Raw genomic sequence first — 13,669 nt, 5'->3', positions numbered from 1 at the left:
GCTCCAATCATCCTTAAATGCTTCCTCAACCTTGTGCTTGGGTTTGGTACACTGCAACACAAAGTATGGGTTGTCTTCCTCGTTATCCCTAGAGGCAGCGATGACTACAAAGTTATCCCTCTTCCAGAGCATCAATGAGGTCATCGAAGTCCTCTCCAATCAATGGTGCATCATTATTTGTGACTCTATCTTCACGCAGAGAGGAGAAACTTGAACTCGCACACCCATGTCTTCACAGTTGTAGTATCCTCACACTTTTCATGATCCTTTATGATGCACGCACTACAGAAACAAGAAAGTTTTCTTGTTTTGAGCAGTAGGTGGTTGTTTGAGAAGCCCTATACACTGTGCAAACTGCGAGTTCCTTTAATGGCCTCACAATCCAGTCTATTTTTTCTTTATACTTTGTTCACTTCCACTTCATGGAGGACTCTACGCACTGCACTATTTCTCTGTATTTGTTTATTGTATGTTGATTGCGCCCCTGTGGAGAGGTTGAGTGCAAGCCATGTTTGTTACAGCATCATGGGCATTCTCTAGCTTTTCTTGGGGACATGCTAATTGGTGATTATATAGAGCTCTCTTAATAACAGCACCACATCCATCATGTTCTCCCTTGCCATGGCTAGACCCAAAGAAATTCCACATCATGTTTACACCGGTCAAGGATTTAAACCTCGAAACAAAGTAGAATGCACGGGCTGATTTGAATTGAGAGCAAGCCCCATCTGACCACACCCAATGTTCTTTTATATTTTCTTGTAAATGGGGATCATCATTTTTTAGCCATTCCCAATGCAAAAGAAACGCATGCTGCACAAATAAGGTGCCGTGTTCCCTGTTGTCTAAAATGTAGAAATGGTACATGCGTTGCACTGACCTGGACTCCTGTGAGAGTCGGCCCAACAAGCAGATCGGCATCAGTATAGAAGAATCAAGCACATGACTGTACGTTATATGCACTAGAATTGTTATTTGCTTGTTGTGCCAGTGAGCACTTTGGATCTCATCTTGTTCCTGAAATGAGTAATTTTCTGCAAAATCTATGACAGAGACAATAGTGTCATGTGGAAAATTGGCAAGGCATGTCCTGAATTGCTTATCTTGCCAGCTGGCCGTGAAATTGTGAAGCACATATTTTGGGATGGATGCAACCACGTGATCTATAAGCTCCCTCGGTTGAGTGCTCTTATACGATAGTAGCCATCTCTTCTTCTCGGATCCTTCAACATTGCCCATTTCAAATCTCCTCCATTTTAGAGCAAGGTTTTCTTGGACCCTCATTTCATTTGGATAGACAACATACTGCTTCTTCACACCATAGTGTGTGCATGTACCTCTTATGCATTCAATGGAGTGCCACTGAGAGTTTGCAAGCTTTGGACAGAGTGTGTGCTCCCACACAGACCTCAGGCTAGGACAGTCAGAATTTAAACTGTCTTCAATCATTAGAAAACAAATCAATTTCACCACCCACCATCAATACTAATAACAAAAAGGTTTATGTGAACTATATATTACTGTTACAGTTGGAAATTCAGTAATTAAACTAAACAACTACTAGAAAACAAAACAATTATTCACTACCAAGAAAACTAAACAATTTCAACCACCCACGGGGCTGGTCTAGAACATGATCAACTATATTGATGTTGATGTTCCAGTTCCAACCACTAGGCTAGTTTGGACAATCACGTTAAGAACATCAAAACAAATCAATTACACACATTAAGAATTACACATTAACAACATCACCAGCTCAATGACATTGTTGTTTATTTTTCGTACACACTCGGGGCCCACTCAAGTGGGTGGAGCTGATTTCCCCTTCCAACCATGCTAATTTAGGACAGTCACATAACTATTGTTTGGACCTGAACGAGCTCGATGGCATTGCTGTTTATTTTTGTTCCAACCATGCTAATTTAGGACAATCACATAACTATTGTTTGGACCTGAACGAGCTCAATGACATTGTTGTTTATTTTTGTTCCAACCATGCTAATTTAGGACAATCACATAACTATTGTTTGGACCTGAACGGGCTCGGTGGCATTGCTGTTTATTTTTGTTGCAACCATATAATTAGTGTTACACCTAAACCAGCTCGATGGTATTGCATGATGTTCCTACCACCGGGTTGGTTGGGCTGGTTTAGGATAATCACTTTAGAATTCAAACAATTTGTACTAAATCTTTAGTAGAGAATCACAGACAACCACCTAGTTAGGAAAACCATTGACCTACATTGTGTCAAGCAAGTGTATGATGTGCTCCTCAAACTTCTTGCGTCGTGTTCGCTTTTTGCAAATGTCCTTCTTGTTTGGAGAAACTCTCGTGTTCTCATGCCAGAACGATGTCACTCTAGCAGTGAGTTCCACAGTCTGTCTTCCTTTTCTTGTGTTCTATTAAAGCCTCTAGACTTTTTGATTTTGGATTATCCTGCATTGCTTTTACTCTGCATCCAACCGCCGTTGGAGCAACGTTGGACCTTCTGATTAACAACATCTTCGACGTTGTGCGTCCAAGCTATTTCTTCTTTGTTTTAGGGGATACCAACAAGCTAATGTCACCCTCTTTGCAGCTAGTTGATCTAAGCTGTGCACCCCTTTCACTTTCTGTAGGCTATCTCTCAGGTTAGAAAGCAATGTCTCTTGTGCGCGCATCTCCTGAGGTGTTGGCAGGGTTGTCACTCTATGAATTTTAGGGTGCAAGGTAAATTTTCTAACGACATGAGACTTGTACTCATCTGAATGGCTTGATGTTGCTGCCGTGAATTCTTCCACCAAATCGATTGGCCACAGCTCGTGTTCTTCGCTCCGATGGCAATGCTTGAATGCGTCCATCTGCAACCGCTTCCTTGCTGCTGCTGCTCTGCAAGGAGTCTTATGTCTTCTCGTTGTTTCTCCCTCCAAATACGTTGCAAAAGTGTCTTGTGTTGCCACTTTGAGCTTGTTTCCTCGTCCGGGCCATTTACCTTGCAATGTAGGAGGCAACAGGTTTTGACACAGCGTGGCGCAGGTTATGTACTTTATTCAAAACATTTGCCAGAGCGGGAGGCCTAAAAATTTGAAAGTCCGGGGGTATTGAAATTTTCACCCACCGTGGTTTCCCCCCTCCGGCTATACATGTCAGCAAAATCTTGCCCCCAAAAGCAAGTGGAATGTGGCCTAAAATGCTTCAAAACACCAATAGGCCAAAGGGCACACTATCAGATTTGATGGTGTGCAATGTGAAATGCAATGACCCTTGACATGCTTATGAGTCATATAGCAAGGAACTGCAAGGAAAAAGAAGCAATGAAAAATTGTAAATAATGTTGGATTTATTAAAAGATCTTTGCACATGAAAAAATTAAACTTTTTCAATTTCTTCCATTCCAGGGTGAATCAAGATATCAATATCACCAACTATTAGTGTTTTAAGACCACCATGCACTAGTCCCACCAGTGTGGATTCCATTTTTTCAATCCGTTTAGGTTTTCAACAAACCAAAAAAAGTTATGGAGCGTGTCCTCGAATGGGTATGCAAAATTTTAGCACAACATTGGAGGTCCCTTAAACCATACTAGATGTTCTCAATTGGATGTGTCCTATGGTTGATTAGATGTTCTCAATTGGATGTGTCCTATGGTTGAGGAGAAGCTCACGTAGTGTACTTTAGAATGATTACTTGGTTGCATGTATGTGCAGAACAAATTTTTGATGTTTTTGCATAGTGTTATAAACATATGCTATTTAGAACACATGCCTCACATGCCACATCGAATTTGTAACAATTTCATGATCAGATTATAAATTTTACTTCTATGTTTTTTTGGTCTCATATTGAAGATTGGAATATGTACTACTGCTTGGATACCAAGTTTGTCAAATTCCATTGATGAGCAATGCATAAGTTATGGGGTGGGCAAGTTACCTATATACAAAAAATGCCCTGAACCTCACCAAAAATGGCTACACCCAAGCATGCATTGACCCTAAAGATATACATAACTATGACCCTAGTTTATGAAACTTTCACTTAAACTCCTCATCTAGGCTAAGGTTAACTACTTTCAAAATGCGAGGAAAAGAAATCTTTACGGAGTATTAGTCTTAGTGTTTTTTTTGGATGAAATTTACAAAATTTGGTTATCAAAAGGTATTAACCCTAAAGTTTTGGTTATAATAATATCATAAAAATGCCCTCTCAATGATACTTTCTAACCTAGGGTCACTATTATATGGTAATTTTCACTATACAAGATTATCAAACCTTGTTTTTTGAACATATAAAATTATAAAATTTTTAAGAATTATAGGATTTAATAAGCTTTACTATATTTTTATACCTATAATAATGGGTTATATCTATATCTTTCAGAATTTTTCATTGATCAATGAAAAAGATATTCATATTTGTTATGTGGTGTCTTAGGTTTGAATTTGGAAGGATTGCCAAATTTAACTATCTTCTTTTTCAAGGTGATTTTAAGTAAGTAAAACACTATGCTTGTGAGATCCCTGTTCCCACCGCGCAACGGATTCGGGGTACTAGCAGCGGAAGTAGCACTTCTTGCGCGAGGCAGGGTCCCACACTCGGGGCCTCGTCCACGGATATCCGGACAAAAGACTAAACCGTCGGTTTTTTCCAAAACCAGACCCGGAAAAACTTCCCTTATCCGAAAAGCACGGGCGATTCCACCAGGATAATTTTTTTACTCTAACGTAGTCAAAACCCTTACTGATCAAATAGATCCAACTGCATCTATAAAGATACTTGGTCAGATCAAGGAAGAAACTTGCACTTGGATCATTGGGATCAACGCTTTTTTCCCCACCAAGGAGGCACAGCCGTTGATTCCTATCCATAGAACAATTACTATCCGGGATTTACTTTATCTATCGTAATAACAGAAATTGAGTCTCGATTTACGGATCCATCAGTCCAGCCTAACCCCATCCGATCCCATGGGTTAGCCAACCGCCCAACCACTGTAGTGATGGGATCCAATTTGGAATTTGGTTAGGTTTTGTCCCGGGTACCAAGGAAAAGAGTTCCAAGGCCCCCTAGCCGGAATTTCATGCAAACATAAAACTAGCCACACCACTTACACACCCAATATGAAAATTGCCTTTTTCTTAGCATCAGCTAACTTTACAACAATCCTTTAATGAAACCATAGTACCACTGATCACAATCTCCCAATTTATCCAGTTGATTCATAATTTCCCATCATTCCTTCATCAGAGTATCTATGGCATCATTGGCAACTAGAACGCTCACCACCTGTCCACACAGGGGCCGTTTCAATAGTTCCTAGCCCATAATACTCAACAATATAATCACTTATCAAGATGGACTCTCGTTGAAGATCAGCAAGATCAACCAACAGATCCATATAAAAGAGCCATGGACTCATCCGTTGAGGACCAGCAAGGTCAGTCAACCAGATCCATGCCCGGTTCCAGAAAACAACTCTTACTCCTTGTTCCAATATCTTCCTCGACGCACGCGTGGGTATCCTAGGCGACCCAGAGCCCGAGCACCGTATGGTCAGCACCCTCTAGGATCCTTCGCAGGTGACCTAGCGCTTCACTCATAGGCCGCTTCCTTGGTCCCTCATCCACCGTACCGGAAGCTCACCATTTTAATCGAACCGAGGCTGGTCAAGACCTCGGCCGACCTTGCTACGTGAGACGTCCTCCATTGACTCTCCGTCAGCAGTTGCAACTTTATCAGTTAGGTCTCCACGACCTTAATCACAAGACGGTCAAAATGCTTTCCCAGCATTCTTGACATAAAACAGCCATTTACAAACAGCATTTACAAACAGTTTACAAATACAATTTCTATGTTAACTCTCATTTTTCCACATTATCCCTCATACAATCCACATTACTTATTCCACATTTCATTTATATGTGTACTCATCCAATCACATCATTTTCCATCTCTTCACTTCAGATTCCTTCACATCACATATCATATATTCACATCCATATCCACATCCATACATCCACATCCACATCCACATTCACATCCATACATCCACATCTACATGCTTATCTCCATTTTCACATCCTCATTTATACATCCACATCCCATATCCACATTCATACATACACATCCATATCCACATCCATATCCGCATTCATACATACACATCCATATCCACATCCACATGCATACATTCATACATACACATCCATGCATCCACATCCACATCCTCATTCACATCCATACATCCACATTCATACATCCACATCCACATTCCCATTCACATATATACATCCATATCTACATGCACATTCACATCCATACATCCACATCTATATCCTCATTCACATCCATACATCCACATTCATGCATCCACATCTACATGCTTATCTCCATTTTCACATCCTCATTTATACATCCACATCCCATATCCACATTCATACATACACATCCATATCCACATCCACATGCATACATACATCCACATCCACATTTCCATTCACATATATACATCCATATCTACATGCACATTCACATCCATACATCCACATCTATATGCTCATTCACATCCATACATCCACATTCATGCATCCACATCTACATGCATACATCCATACATCCACATCCACATTTACATCCATGCATCCACATCTACTTCCTCATTCACATCCATACATCCACATTCATACATCCATACATCCACATTCATACATCCACATCCACATCCACATTCACATCCATACATCCACATCTACATGCTTATCTCCATTTTCACATCCTCCTTTATACATCCACATCCCATATCCACATTCATACATACACATCCATATCCACATCCACATGCATACATACATCCACATCCACATTTCCATTCACATATATACATCCATATCTACATGCACATTCACGTCCATACATCCACATCTATATGCTCATTCACATCCATACATCCACATTCATGCATCCACATCTACATGCATACATCCATACATCCACATCCACATTTACATCCATGCATCCACATCTACATCCTCATTCACATCCATACATCCATACATCCACATTCATACATCCACATCCACATCCACATTCACATCCATACATCCACATCTACATGCTTATCTCCATTTTCACATCCTCATTTATACATCCACATCCCATATCCACATTCATACATACACATCCATATCCACATCCACATGCATCTTATCATATCTTATCACTTCCCATATCTTTTATGCATACCTCTATGCATGAAATCCAATATGATAAAAGTAACACTTTTGATATAAAAAAATTATCCTTTATGCATACTTCTATGCATGAAAATTAAAAATGATAAAAGTAACACTTTTAATATAAAAAAAATTATCCTTTATGCATACTTCTATGCATGAAAATTAAAAATGATAAAAGTAACACTTTTGATATAATTTTTTTTTCCTTTATGCATACTTCTATGCATGAAAATGATAAAAGTAACACTTTTGATATAAAAAAATTATCCTTTATGCATGATAATAAAATTAATTTCTCCATGATTATAATGAAATTCTTTAAATTAATCTAGGATGATAATTCCTAGAATATGGTAGGAAGTCCTCTTTTTATTCTTTGAATGAAATTATTTTATGCATAATTTTTATAAAAATTTTGCCATAGCTCCGCTTGATCTCAATTTTTTTCTAAGGGATAAAGCTTATCATTAAGGAAATAATTAAAATGATCTCTAATTGGATCATTAATCTATAATGGATTGAATCATCAATATGCATAAACTAAAATGGATTGAATCATCTATAATGGATTGAATCATCAATATGCATAAACTAAAAGCATAGGAAAAAGCCATTAATTTGGCCTCAAGCATAGCTTAATCTTGGATTAGGAAAAAGCTTTATGAAAAGCTTCATGTGGATTGAGAATGGGTCATGAGTATGACCATTTCTTGAGTGAGAGAGAGAAATTACATAAAAACCATTAGAGTTTAAACATAAATAAAAATTAACTTCAATAGCATTTATTAAATTATGTAACTCTTCACTACTATTCACCAATTAACTTTAATAGCATTTAAAAAACCATACCAATTAAGCTTCTCAAGCTTGAGAGGGGTTGAGAAGAGAGAAACATTGAGAAATTATAGAAAAGATCAATATTCACTAATTACCTTACAAATTGCTTGATTCTTTGTTCACGGTAGAGGCCCCCAACCAATCAATTGGTTAAGTATGTTGATGGAGCCACTAATGGGGATTGAAGAAAGAGGGAAGCTCCAAAAACTAGTGAATTATTAAATGAATTCACAGTTCTTGGCTTAGGTGGAGTAGAGTAACGATGCATAAACACTATATTTTTTTCAACAAGGGGGAGGCTTCTATTTATAGGAAAAATTGAGCTCCTAACCAAACAAACTAATTCTAGAATTTTCTAAATCAGTTTGGTCAATATTTGACCATTTTTAGGTCAGTTAAGCTAACTTTTTGGAACTAGACTTGAATGAGGAGAGAGGAGAGATGAAATATCTCAATTTTTATGAGTTTAAAACTCATTCAAGCATGTGAAATATGCACCTCCTTTAAAGAACTCTCCTTCCTTACATATGTGTCATAATGGAATCATTTTAATATTGCTCATAGTTTTTTTTACTAATAAACCTTGTACATTTTCAACTCTTCATCTTATGTGAAATATGCACCTCCTTTAAAGAACTCCCCTTCCTTACATATGTGTCATAATGGAATCATTTTAATATTGCTCATAGTTTTTTTACTAATAAACCTTGTACATTTTCAACTCTTCATCTTATGTGAAATATGCACCTCCTTTAAAGAACTCCCCTTCCTTACATATGTGTCATAATGGAATCATTTTAATATTGCTCGTAGTTTTTTACTAATAAACCTTGTACATTTTCAACTCTTTATCTTATGTGAGCATTTAAGGGACTCCCCTTCCTTACATATGTGTCATAATAAAATCATTATACACAAAATATCTCATATTTTCAATATTGCACATAGTTTTTTACTAATAAACCTTGTACATTTTCAACTCTTCACCTCATGTGAGCATTTACTCATTTTTGGGTATTTTCTTTTTTACAAGTTGGATTTATCTCCTCCCTACACATGGATTGATGCTATTGGTCCATAGGAACCTTAATTGGACCATAGTCTAAAGATTTCTGAAAATCTAGACCCTTAGGCTAAGGTTCTTTATACCTATTTTCAATTAATTCTAATTGCACATTGGAAAATTCTTTTTGAATTTCTGTTTCAGGGGAACTCATCTGAATTAGAAGAGATATTTTTCTATCCAAAAATATTCAAAATCTGATTATTCTCTCTCTAGAATATTTTTCTCTCTCTAGGCTAAAACAGATAGAAACAAGGTCTTTATATTTCTGAAGAGGGATTGATTACAGGGAAAGATACTAGACATCAAAAAGGGGGTGGGGGAGGAATCTTACAATGCTATGAAGAGGATTAAAAACATCCTTCTTGAGGAGCCAAAGATCTATTTAAAAAAGCGGTGAGTTAGTAATGCCAACATATTGGAAGGCTAAAAAAAGCAAGGATTACTTCCCCTCTTACAAAAAGAAGGTGTCTTAACTTATAATAATGTGAAAGAGAATTCGATGCTTATAGGAAAAAACTTCCAAAGTTTTACACCTACACATCCCATCTTGGAGGAAGTGATACATACATGTTATATATGCTCAATTTGATGACTACCAAGTTGGTGGTGACTAAGCATGCTAAGAAAGAGAGTCCAATATCATGGTAGGTATGTTGACAAATGTATTTTTACATGAACTTAAAGTATAAAAACATTGGAAAAATATTACAACTTTTCTATGTTATGTGCTAACATATCGTATGGCTTTGGTAAATTTATCTCCATAATTCACTCAAAATTAGTAATCTTGAATGTGAAATAAACCTAAACATTTCCATGTAAGTATCCCACTAATTTTTTTTGGAAGGGAGGGCCCCATGTCAATTAGCCCCATGTCAATTGGCCCACCATTGAAGGCCCCCTTATAATTTTTTTTGGAAGGGAGGGCCCCATGTCAATTAGCCCCATGTCAATTAGCCCACCATTAAAGCCATCGGGTAGCTATTAACTAGAGCATGGATGAAGCCAAATGAGGCTCCCTTCCAAAAAAATTTTTGGAAGGGAGGGCCCCATGTCAATTAGCCCACCAAAACTTTTTGAAGGCCCCCTTAAAGCCATCGGGTAGCTATTAACTAGAGCATGGATGAAGCCAAATGAGGCTCCCCTTGAGGAATAAATGTTTGCAAAAGTTTTTAATAGTGGAGGGGATTAAGTGGGGTAATAATCCTATTTAGGAGGGCTTTGACTTGGCCATCAACAAACTAATAATATCAATGGGGTGTGTAAGGAGTGCAATAGATACCAAAGAGAAATTTAAATGAGAACTTAATATTCTAGAATCTTGAAAGTATAACTACACCGACCTTTACACTCACCAATTATGGGGACATAGATGTTATTACTCTCTTCTATAAGCCATAACTTATCCTCAACATTAAGTTGATCTAACTCAAACATTTCATCATCAAAGTTCTAGTGTAAATATGATCTCTCAATGGATGTTTCATTACACCACTATCTAGAGTTCGTGTAATGGCCATAAGTCATAAACCATAAAAAATAGTGTAATAATGAGAAGCAATCAAGTAAATTCTCCTAAGTAATTGAGCTTGCATTCACAAATGAAAATTTTCATATTAATGATGCACCCATGTAAAATCACCTTGGAATAGTGTAGAGTTCTTTTCTAAGGCTTTAATCAATGTTGTTGTGCTCATAAAAGGCAAGCACATTATCCCTCAACATCAACACTTCTTGCCATAAATTTTGTCACTTTAACAAAGTGCTCTTGATCAAAATTTTATATTAATGATAACCATTCATGTAGTGGCCATTAAATCATGTGGCAATGTCCTAAAAGACTAAGCTTCACTTTCAACAATTAAATTAAATCATGCAGCAACACTCATTTTATCCCTAAAAGACCAAGCTTCACTTTCAACAATTAAATCCACGAAAATCATGGACATCAACTTATGATCTTGCAAAAGATATAGCACAAGTCTTGCATCTCAATGATACTTACATTCCTATAGGGACCGATTAATAGTTTTAATCTCAATGATACTTACATTCTTAGGGACCAATTAATAGTTTTGATCAATTCCAAAGGCTACTTGTGATGGACTTATATCTCACTCAAAAAACCTATAAGCCCACAATTTCAAAGGAACCTCCTTATTAAGTGGGATCATTCATGTGCTTAATATTATCATCTTCAACTTCTTTTAAAGAATTTTGCAACTCTTTAAAGGGAAATTCATTTGATTAATCACACTAACAATTTACAAACCAAAGTCATTTTTGAGGATTCTTCATACCTTTTCATGTTCTAGGGATTGGACGTAGCCAATGCTAGCAAAAACCAACTCTAGGTAAGGGTTTACATCATGAATACATGCTAATCATGGATGAGGTCTCAAGCATTGGTCAACAATATCAAATCTTTACATGATCTTTTATGGTTCAATTCTAACAATTGGCAATGAATAGTATTTTTGAGATGTATCTTGAGGTTTAAGATTTCATGACTTATAATTAATGGTTTAAGCATCATCAAAAGGCTATGCACAATGCTTAAGGCTTATACATCATATCTAATGAAGGTGGTAAAAGGTAAAAAACAATGACACAAGAGCACAAGATAGGTGCACAACATGCAAAGTGCAATATAAGGATGTCTTGCTATGTGTTAATGTATAAGTGAATTGCCACACTTATGACAACACTAAGAATGCTTTACAATGTGCTTAAGCTAGTACAAGATCATGATAGAACTTGTGTTAGTTGTTTCTATAGTGCCTTGGTCTTAACATTTTTAGCCTTCAGTCCTTGAAATAACCCTTTCACATTGATGCTTATGATGCTACCCTTAACATTTTTAATATGAAGTCCTTGAAACTAGCCAACTTGAAACAATCATTTGATAGGATGTTACTATTACATCCAAGGGACATGATACTACCCTTAATGATTTACCTATGTAAATGTAAAATAGCATGAGAAATTAATAGGAAGAAGGCTTATTTTGTGTAGTTCTCAAAAAGTGACACGCATAGAGGGTTGTTTATAGAAAAAGTGATAGAATACTCAAGCTTGGTTTAAGAACTTGTATTGTTATAACTCTAGTTAAAGTCTTAAAATCCATAAGGGGTGTTATAAATATCCTATAGTTTTGATAAAAAAAGTCCATTTCACCAAGCTTAAACAAGGCACATCCTACCCAATAAGAAAGACCACTATTTTTTTCTTGCACATGAAAGGGAAACAAGTACTTCGTTATGGATTTAGCTTATCAAAGATTACAAACGTGTTACGAAAGACTTTATTTACAAGAGAGATAATTATTAGGATGGTGGATGCCTTAATTATTTTAATCTAGGATATACCTATTCACCTATCGATATTAATTAAAAAACATCTTGGGTATATTTAACCACAAACTAAGGTTGAACCTTGGTTATTTTTGCTAAGGTGGAAACGTAGCAGCTATGGGTCACCCTATGCTCCTCCTTCCATCACCTTCCTCCTTTTTTTTTGGGATCAATAATAATTATTTATATTAACTGTTCAAAAGCTGTCATACAACCAAAACCAGAATACCACTTACTACTCTTTCTCCACCTTATTCAAAATTTTACATAAAAACTCCCATCTTTCATCGCCTTCCTCCTTCTCTCCCTACTCGTTCCCTTGCCGCCTGCATAAAACAACCAACATCAAGAGTTTAGGACAACATCGAGAGAGTTTGCAAGTTTTTTTTAAACCTCGTTTTTTTTTTATGCCTGTCAATAACACATGTGAAACATCCACCACAAATCATTCGACAATCCACCAAATCTTTTTAAAACCTTGAAGTACACTAGCCCAAATCCCCAAAAAATTAATTAATAATAAAAAGAAGATTTGGAGCCTGTCTGCAATAATTTGAACACTAATAAATGGAGCTCAATATATATTTATACACAACAAGGCTGCATGTTCGTGAACAAAATAGATTGAAAGGAAAGGTAGTCATGTCATATAATATACCATATAACTATTAATGAGTGCCTAATAGAGCTAAGTTTGTGAAGCATGTACTCACTCAAGACACGACTTCAATCTCGAACAGTTTGCGAGTAAAGACCTTAGCTATGTTTAGGAATTTGTTCTGGCACATAGTGGCAGTGGTTGGGAATACCATCTTTTTAAATAAGAAACAAAAAATACGATATTTAATATAACTTCAGAACTATTTCTCAACGGGCGCCTGTAGCTCAGTGGATAGAGCGTCTGTTTCCTAAGCAGAAAGTCGAAGGTTCGACCCCTTCCTGGCGCGTGTAAAACCGACTTTTCTCGGACTCCCCTTCTCTCTATGTCCGGACTCTTTTGCTTCTTATTTTCAATGAGGATTTATGTAATGATTTATGCATGCTTTGCTAGTTTTTGTCCTATATCTTTTACTTTTGAATTTGTAATGAGATTTTCAGTCATGCTCAACTTTCTATCATGTATATTCCATTCATGCTCAAATTTCTATCATGTATCTATCTATGCCCACTTCTTGTGGTGGGCACAAATTTC

General features: G+C 36.8%; 1 non-coding gene across 1 annotated transcript; it reads left to right on the top strand.

The window, feature by feature from the left end:
• The first annotated feature begins 13,351 nt into the window (after positions 1-13,351).
• TRNAR-CCU (transfer RNA arginine (anticodon CCU)) lies at positions 13,352-13,424 on the top strand. Its single transcript has one exon. It is a non-coding gene; the product is annotated as a tRNA-Arg (tRNA).
• The last annotated feature ends 245 nt before the right edge of the window (positions 13,425-13,669 follow it).

The sequence above is a fragment of the Cibotium barometz genome, chromosome 31, assembly GCF_041138505.1.
Source record: "Cibotium barometz isolate CiBa-2024 chromosome 31, ASM4113850v1, whole genome shotgun sequence".
In the NCBI taxonomy this organism is placed as follows: domain Eukaryota; kingdom Viridiplantae; phylum Streptophyta; class Polypodiopsida; order Cyatheales; family Cibotiaceae; genus Cibotium; species Cibotium barometz.
This window is presented reverse-complemented; position numbering and strand designations above follow the sequence as displayed.